Here is a 9862-nt window from a genome sequence, read left to right as displayed (position 1 = left end):
CCAGGGCACTCCTACTACTGACAACAAAGGGCTACATATTTATTCACCAGGTATTCCACCACGAGGAATGTTAAGCCTACTGCTAACACCACAGAAGTTTATACTCTAATCCTTTTGCCAATATTTATTCCATTCACTAAGCAGAAACAGGAAGTTTTCACATCATAAGCCTCATTGTTTCCTAGTGGCCAGAGCTGCTGCATGTGACTGCCCTCAAGAGACAGCAACTAAAATAGCAATGGGACGTTCAGCTGCTGCTTCCCTGAGGCAAACTCTTCACAAGGAAAAGCCAAGCTCCTGACAGACATTACTACTACATTTCCAATGCTTTATCCTATCAAAAGCAATCTTGATATTTAGTAAAAGGAAAAGCAGTCTACCCTATAAAACACAATTCTTCAGCTAACTCTTGAAATCTACTAAAACTGTTGGTTTTCCATTGAGCTATGCTCGTTCATCAAAGCTAGATACTCTTAGATTTTATTCATATTGCTTCTATCACAGCAATACAGACAACAAAATCACACGCTGAGAAAAAGAGAGTTGTCTTCAAAGTGCGCATCCCCGGCTGGGCTGAGGCAGAGCAACATTTAAGCCACAACACTAACGTAAAGAAGGAATAGAAAGACATTTTAAATAAAATCATACCTCCTCGGGATGAATGAAGCCTTTTAAAGTGTGAAATCCCAAGCTCAAAGTCTCCATAAACCTATCCTCTTAAGCAGTATCCAAGCATCTACCTTCTTGACAACTTTTACAGTAATTTTGAAATTAGTTACAGTGATTAATTTTGCACATCAGCAGTCAACAGCTCTGAGGGGGTTTCAGAAAGAGGGGCTCTGTGGAAAAAGTAAAAGCATCACTTTCAGAAAACGTGGATGAAGCCATCTTCAAAGAGGAACTGAAGAAAGAACAGATCTGCATGCTAACTGCAAGAACCAGTTGACACTTTCTTATATGCTTTGTATGGCAGAAATGTTATGTGCTGGAAAACAGCAACAAGATTTACTGGCTTTTTTTTTTTTTTTTTTTTTTTTGTCTGAGTTTATGATCTACATAATGATAATTTGGAAAAAATACCCAGGTTTTTTCCCTCCATCCCTCACCAGCTAGATTGACTTACCACACAACAGTTGTGAATTTAAACACTAAATGAGCTCCATTAAACTTCTGATAGCATGCTGATTACATAAACCAACTAACAACTAAGGCATCTGCATTCAATGTATCAATTTCAATAAAATGGTCCTTAAGTAAACTATTGTCACTGTGCTTAAATGCCATAAATCTTTTGTTTTCTCCCTTCCAATAGTCTTTTCTTGACTTCAAATACTCTATCCTTAGCAAATCACATTTTCCCTACATATTCAATGCTTATTTCTCTTCCCCCATGCTATACATATTATCACAAAATGCTAAGCAAAGCATGATAAGTATTCATCAGTTTGCACAGCTCAGCAGGACGAGGTTAAAACCAACAGATGAAGAGATTTTAATAACTTATCATTAAATGTAAATGTATTTGTGGTAACTGCTACCAGTTTTGTTATATAACAGTTTTATTATATAGCAGTATAACAATACTGTTACCAGTATTATTTCATATCACTTAAAACAAGGAGCATACAAAGAGCTTTATCAATAAACATAACAACATTTTGGGTTTTTTTTGTCATGGCTATACAGACAAAGACTTTGGATTTTGTAATGTAACTTTGTAAAAATGCATTACACTTTGCTCGCTTGTGTGAATAAAAATTTCTGGTTGCAAATTTCTATTCACTAATTTTGTTTGCCCACGTTGCCATTGCAGCTGCAATCATAACGTGAGCTGGCTATGCATGCATGCACGGATGCACCGATATTCCATCATTATTCAGCCTTATGGGGAATTCTCTTGGAAATTAACTTGTTTTTCACTCTGATTATAAAAAGCCATCTTTTTGGAGCCCAGGATTAAAATCATACTCATCTCCAACATCATGTCAGTCCACTGTCTATAAATAACATTTGCTGGAAGGGCTAATTAGAAGTCAGAGAGCATTGTGTCATGTGTGCAGTAGATTATCCATGAATGTATGAAGGCTAGATCTGCCAGAAAATTCAAGGAAAATCTGATATTACAAATCAATAATATTTTTTTTTTCTTAAGTTGTCCAGTGCCAGCTAATATGCCTCCATTTGTCCTTCTAACAACATTAAAAGCATCCGTATGAATCAAATACATTAAAACAAATAGAGGTCTACAAAGAGAATGACCACCTACATACGTCTGAATGAAGTGTGGCAGAAGGAGAAATCCCTAATTACCAGTACAGAAACACTGCTACTTTTCCAGACACAGAAAGTAAAGAAAATCTGATAATTAGTAAATAAGAACAAATGAAAATAGAGACAAAAGCTGTTGTGTACTTCAGCATGATTGGAGTAATCTCTATATTCCCTATTTAAACCAAAATCTAAGTCTTACCATGGACTTCCCTATACTAAGATGTTGTCCTAGATTCAGATTTATAAGCAACTTCATAAAAGACCTCTCATAAGAGGTCACAGGGAGTCATACATCAAGATCACTGTACGATGCAAACAATTGGACTTGACAAAATTAAACCAATCACCCAATCCTCACCAAGTCATTTAGAGGGTTAGCTGGGGAAGGATGGAATAATTTGTTTTCACCATTTGTCTAGCTCCAATTTCCAGCACACCAACTTCCACATCATCACAAAATGACCAAAGAGAAGTTTCCCTTAACCTCTCCATGGCAATTTAAATAGAATGAAATTAGGATAGAGTCTATTCCTATTCCAGAAAACTCATTTCATTGGCATAAGCTGAAGATCTGGCACTCCAGAATTTGGTCTTTCACTACAGTAGGCTAATCCATTATCAAAAATTTCTTGAGATTTACACCATATCCTCGGAGTGCTGTAGCTACCAACCTACATTTTCAATACCACCTAATGCTGCCTTATTATTAACTCCACGCTCTAGGTTTCCTCTGGGAAAATACATCTGATCAAAATCCTTCAACTTTCAAAACCAGCAGAATGCATGAGCTCTTACTTCTTCCAGGATCACCAATGGATATAAAGTATATTAAAACAGACATCTTCCAGCAATGCAGTGCTATCTGCAGACCAGGCAGGAACTGACCCTGTCACTTTGAGGTATTCTGCCATTTCTTTCCGACCTCAAAACACTTTCTGTCCTTAATTTTACACAAGTACAAATAGCCATCTAGCTTGGAAAATGATATGGAATTTGCCACCTGTTTCAAATCAGTAGCTGGTAAGAATCATGAAATCAATTACAGCTGATCAGAGTAGAGGCACAAAGGGGCATACACCGGGCTACTCCCCAAATTCTTTTCACATAGGGGTCCTCAGCGCAGAGGCCTCAGGTCACACTCTCATTTGGATACCAAAGGGATAATACATGCCAAAGGATATACTGTTCCCATGTGTAATTCCTCTTCTTGTAGTGAATTTGTCACTTTTCACATAACGGTGACAAGAGGGAACTGCTAAGCTTAAATGTGAGCATGACAGCTCCCTAATCAACACACACATCTAGATGCAACAGCAACATAGATACATCATAGAGTTCACTGAGTTACACAACAACTGTGTCACAAACCTTAAAATCCTTTACCAGTTCACGGACCAAGCTTTGAAGTTGCAAAATACCATCTCTACAATGCACACATCCCATTTCTTATAAAACAAATTATTCTTAGCAATACACTTCTCTAGTGCTGTCTGAAATCCTCACCCATTCAGAGGGGTTACATCGAATTTTCCTTTCTGAGTTGCAATGTAACACAATCACAGTAACAAGAAAGTTTACTCTACACTTCAAGTTCATTGGAGACACAAGCTCAGAAGCCCCCAAAGTTTCCATTGAACAAAACAATGCTTTGTTTAAGGAATAAAAGTGCAGTCAGTCAGAAAATTTCACAACTGGAATTAACACACAATTAACTAGGAGTTAATTCCTCATCTGATTTAAATTTGTGTAGCTCACACGCTGTAATCAGTGTGTGAATACAGAGATTACACACAGAACAAAACTGACAATTCAGTGACAAGTTATAGAAGTGCTAATTTTGTCTCTGAAGAGGTCATAAAGAAGATTACCTGCTATATCACCGTATCTTTTAAGCTGAACCCCCCCTTTCTGAAATTTTAAAAAGAAATTATCAGTATTGTATTGCTTGCTAGAAAAAGACCTGACTACAAATTGAAGGAGTGAAACAATATTGATTTGGAGTCCACAGGACAAAAAGTCTCATTGACCTTAACTAAGGTCACAGGTATCCAGGTCCATCAGAATTTATTTTCATCCACATTTGGTGAAATCATTGTTATAATTCACACAAATACATGCTGCTCTGTTAACATTTATGTTTTGACAAACCAGGGAATACAGGAAGAGAAACAAAAAGCAGGGACTAATGAGAAACGTGACCTCATTACAACAGGCATGAAATGCTATCCTCAAGCACATTCACTAGAGCAGTATAAAATGCTTCTGACAAAATGTTATGAAACGCTCTAGTGAACAACCTCAACATGCATCTTCTTTTATTTATTTATTTATTTGTAAATTATGTAGCTTTCTTACTCTTCTGCTTCATAAACAGCGACAAAGAAAAAGGAAATGAAATAATGGAATATGCTGAATTTAATAGCTCATTATATATGGACATCAAGATCTACTCTATTTTATTTTATTTTTAAACTACATGCAGAATGCTTTATTTTACTGAAGTCATTGAACAACTCAACATGTTTCGGGTTTTCTATTATTTTGTTGTTTTTTTCCCCATTACTGCAAAATAAGCTGGAAAAATAAGCTCACAAAATTCTTTCCTCAAGGCTTGCAGTTCACAGAGGTTACCCATTACATTCCGTAAGGACTTATACTGAGTGGAAGACTCAATATTTGCAGTCTGATTACCCAAGAAGTCTCATCCCTCCCTGCAATAAACACTTGCAGTAGCAGTGGACTGCTGGTTTTGTTTTGTTGTTTTTTTTGTTTATGCCTTTGCTTTAGAGCAGATGGAACAGATCGCACTGTGTTTTGTGCGAGCTCTCCATGACTCTTGGAGTCATTTACCTCTGGGTTTGCCACCACCTCAACTGATCGGCTTCTTAGGAACCTACAGATGCATTCTGACTGCCTTCCTTTTCTTCCAGACATTCATAGACTGGATGGGTTAAACAAGATGAGCTGCTCATACCATTTAAATAGTTAACGTGATAAATTCCTGACAGCATTAAGGAAAATTAAGTGAAATTACAGATATTTCCAGAGTATTTCATAGTCACACAGATAGTAAAAATACCTAGAACTATTACTAGATGCTTTAAAAGCGAAATTCAAATCAATCTTTCATTTGCCTATTGAGCACATCTATTGATGTTCCTTATGATTATTCAAATAATGAATTGGTCTGCATTTGCACAAATAGTTTCATTTACTGCAAAGCAGAAATCTGCATCATCTATATTATGTTTATATTTGTACATTATGTTCTTAGTGTAGTATCTCCTACTAACAGTAGTAAACTGACATGACAGGGCAAGGAAAAAGGTCTGATCTAGATGGGCTCTATTTCTTCCCATTTTCACTTTTTCAGGTAAAACTGCCCCTCGAATTATGGTTATTTCTCCTCAGCTCCATAATGTATTCTCCTCATTGCCTTTTTTCTTCTTGCGATCCATTTGTAATGTAGAATTTACTAGGGAAGTCACATCTTCATATTTTTTTCAGTTAGTATTTTCAAAACTTCTTTATGAATCTTGGTTGTTTATAAAGCCAGACGAGAACAGGAGGAATGGAAAAATAAATGCTTTGTTTGTGTATTGCTTCATTATGAATCTAAAGATAAAGCACACAGACAAAAAACATTGCAACAAGACTATAGAAAAAAACATCCATGAATCTACAGCAGGAATGCTCCATGCTCATAATAAGGCTTTTTAATAACAGTATTTATATAGGAGTTAACTCCTCATCTGATTTAAATTTTTAGCTCGCATACCGTAACCAGATGGAACCACCAGCCTCCAGGCTAACCTCCTGAATTACGAAGTATAAGCACATTAGCATTTCTGTTTGCAGAAGCTTTGAGATTTGTATCCTTAGTCAGTGTTTTCTGCAGGTTAATTATTCTCAGTATGGATTTTTTTTACATCTCTCTTTTCCCATAATTAACTAGAATTTGTCTAGCATTAACTACCAATCACTGACTTGCATTTTCAAACTCTACCACTGAAAAAAACCATCTCATATCAGGAATCTGCTCCCCAGATATATATTTGCAAAGCACAATTAAGTCATGTTCATCACTGGGTTTACATAGATTTCTTAATTATGTTATGAGGGAATTTTTTTAATCCCTCTTGAAGCTTTCTCTGTCTTTTACTCAATTCTTCAGCCTGTATTTCTCTTGCCTGGGACAAGGATTCTAAGCACAAAATACCTTCATGAATGCAGTATCTATTTCCCTTTTAGATATGCAAAGCTATTCTTTCTTCTCAGTCACAGTACTGTGATAGGAACTCATTGGTCAAGCATAAATTACCACTGTCATTAAGCTCTTTTCTAATATTTTGGGCTGTTTGATGCTACATTTGCTTTTGTAGTTGACTAATCCATCTCAACAGATCTGGAATGAAAGGGAATATAATTAAATTTTATGGATGTCAGATTTTCATCAGCTCCACTGATGTCCAAGACTCCATTGTGAGCTGACTGTGCTTTCTGCGACAAAGCCTTTAAATTCATCCTATCCAGCCCTGTGAGAAACTGCTGTCTCTATGTGTTTTAAGATAGAGAAACTGCAACATAGCCTCAACCAAGCTGTATACTAGAGTTTCTGTAATTTATTTTTATACCAAATTTGTTTATGCCACAACCACTTTCCAGTTTTTGGCAGAATGCATTGTGTGCATCACACACAGATCTTCAGAAGGCTGCATAATATGCATAATAAATGGAAATACAAAAAAAAAAAAAAAAAAATCCAAAGTGGCTAGAAGATACAACTTTCTGAAGAACATTCAGGCAAAAAAGCGTTTTACAACCTTAAAGTACCAGATATATTGCAGAAAAGAAAGAGGTGCAAATACATGAAGAGATGATGAAACATTTCACAGCTCAAAGCCGCATGACTCAACCACAAAATGGAAAAGGGAAAAAAAAGAAAAAAAAAAAAAAAAAAAAAAGATGAAGATGATTTTATCAAGGCAAAGATGGAACTGGGGGTATTGGTTGAAGCTCAGGAGGCCAAGGAGTTGCCAACAGGAACAGGGAGGTGATCACCATCCCCCTGTACTCAGCTCTGGTGAGGCTGCACCTTGAATGCTTCATTCAATTTTGGTCCCCTACTACAAGAAAGATACTGAGGCCCTGGAGCACATACAGAGAAAGGCAAGGAAACTGTGAGGGGTCTGGAGCACAAGTCTTATGGGGAGTGACTAAGGGAACTAGAGTTGTTCAGTCTGGAGAAGGGTCAGGGGAGACTTTATTGCTCTTTATAATTACCTGATGGAGGTTGTGGTGAGGTGGAGGTCAGCCTCTTCTCCTGTATAACTAATGATAGGGCAAAAGGGAATGGCTTCAAGTTGTGCCAGGAGAGGTGCAGATTGGATATTTGGAAAAAATTCTTCTCCAGAAGAGTGGTCAGGTGCTGGAATGGGCTGCCCAGGGAGGTAGTAGAGTCACCATTCCTGGAGGTGTTCAAGAAACATTTAGATATGGTACTCAGACATGGTTTCCTGGGGAAATACTGGTGTCATGTGGACAGCTGCACTGCAAATATTTTGGAGGGCTTTGCCAACTTTGGTGATTCCGTGATTCTAAGATTTCATAAAAGATAACAAGCACCACTGCCATTGCATCCTGTGAACTGGAAAAAAGGTTTATTCCTTTTACTCCTTGAATTGAATGAAACTTGAACCCTCTCCTAAACAGAGTTAGAGGGCTAGCATAAAAATGTTTTGCAAGAATTTGTTGCCAGAAGAAACACTGGCATCAATTAAACTGTGTTTGGCCAGCTTTTAGGAGAAAAAAATATATTACGTCATACAATTTGAAATTTTTAATTGAATTAGGTCTGTCTGATCTAAATTGTTGCTCCTGTCTCAAAGTGATTCCAAAAATGGTATAGTATTTTGTGGTTCTACAATCAAAAGATCAGTGGCACTCTGGATTGCTCTTTACATGTCTGTGAAACAAAGAATGAAAGTGAATATACAAATATAACCCTCATATTAGAATTCTGTATCTGCTTTAAGAAGAGATTAAAATGTTGGAAGGCCTTATAAAATAAAGAAAAAAGAACTTTCAAATTGGCAGTTTCAGGTGCCACAAGACACTTTGACAGCCAAGCTGACAGCAGACAAAATTCAAAACGTTGTTGGAGAGCTCATATGCTGAAATACCTCATCACAGCTCTGCCCAAAATCTCTAATTTCCCACTAAAAGGTCATTCTTCATCTTAACTTCCCTTTTTCTGCACTATTTTTTTTCCATTAACATTATATAACTTTGTGCTACGAGACAAAAAAACATAAAAAAAGGTGCCAACACCAAGCAATTTACAACACCGCACGCACATACTGGAACAGTATCACTCGAGATTTAAGAGGAAAAAAGATAACATTTTTTAGTTTCATTAAAGCCACTAAAATAAGACTTCAGAATACTTGGAAAGTATTTCACATACATGATTAAAAATACAGAAAGCAAATGGACTTACTAAGAAGTCCTATAAGTACTTAGTACAGCCAAAACAAGACAGAATCACTCATATTTGGAAAATAAATCCATTGCTGATATTGAAAGCCCTAGCAAGAATAAACTCAACCTTGTGCTGAGCAAAGACAATGTATGGTTTGTTTCAGACACATTAAAACTTGCTACAGCCCAAAAGCATAGCTCACAGGGGCTGTGTTACTTGCTAAGTGCCCTTGGAACAAGGGAGATGTAAAAAAGTGAATACACATCTCATTGTCTTTTTCCTTGCCATAACAATCAAAGAAACATTTGAGCTATGAATTAAGATAATCTATTCACTCTATAAAGAAGCACAATACTGTATTGTCAAATAAAGAAATAAATGTCTGTGACAGCAACATCATCATTTTGCAAGCCTACAGTAAGATAAAATTCATGTACAAAAGACCATAATATTAATAAATCATAAATTATTTCTGCAGAAATTTTATTCTGCAAGTACCATTCTGAAAGCAAACTAAGGAGAAAGACAGTAGCTACATGTTTAGATGATCAAGCCATTAAATGATGCCCTCTAAAGAGGTGGAAGAAATATTATTCAATCATAACGTCACATAATCTACTGACAAGTTTAATTAAATTAAATGAAGAGACATCACTCAAGGCAACACTGATTAGTACTCTCTATGGCAGGAAAACTTGGTTCCTGAACAATTTCCTCAGCACACATCACATTACTTTTGCATTCAATAACATTCCTCACAAACGACAATGGAAAATGAATTCCATTTCCATTTTGAATTTCCATTCAAATGAATGGAAATTATCTCCTCTTCCCTGCAAAATGAAAATAGAGCAGGGCAGCCTTGCAACTGATATTTTCCCAAGTTGGAAGGTCTCAGATTTACAGATCTCCAAATGCTGTCATGTTAGGACTACCTTAAGTTAGAAATTGTAACAGAATTTTTCCAGCAGCTAGGAAGAATCGTGTATTTCTCAAAGTAGGCCCCAGCATTTCAATCAGAGGAAGAATTCAGGGGTATCATTTCTGTACAGACATCAAAAAAGATTTTTGTTTCCAACTAACCTACTGATCAAACACTGAGGAAAGGGG

This window comes from Tetrao urogallus (genome assembly GCF_951394365.1).
Source record: "Tetrao urogallus genome assembly, chromosome: 3".
NCBI lineage: Eukaryota > Metazoa > Chordata > Aves > Galliformes > Phasianidae > Tetrao > Tetrao urogallus.
This window is presented reverse-complemented; position numbering follows the sequence as displayed.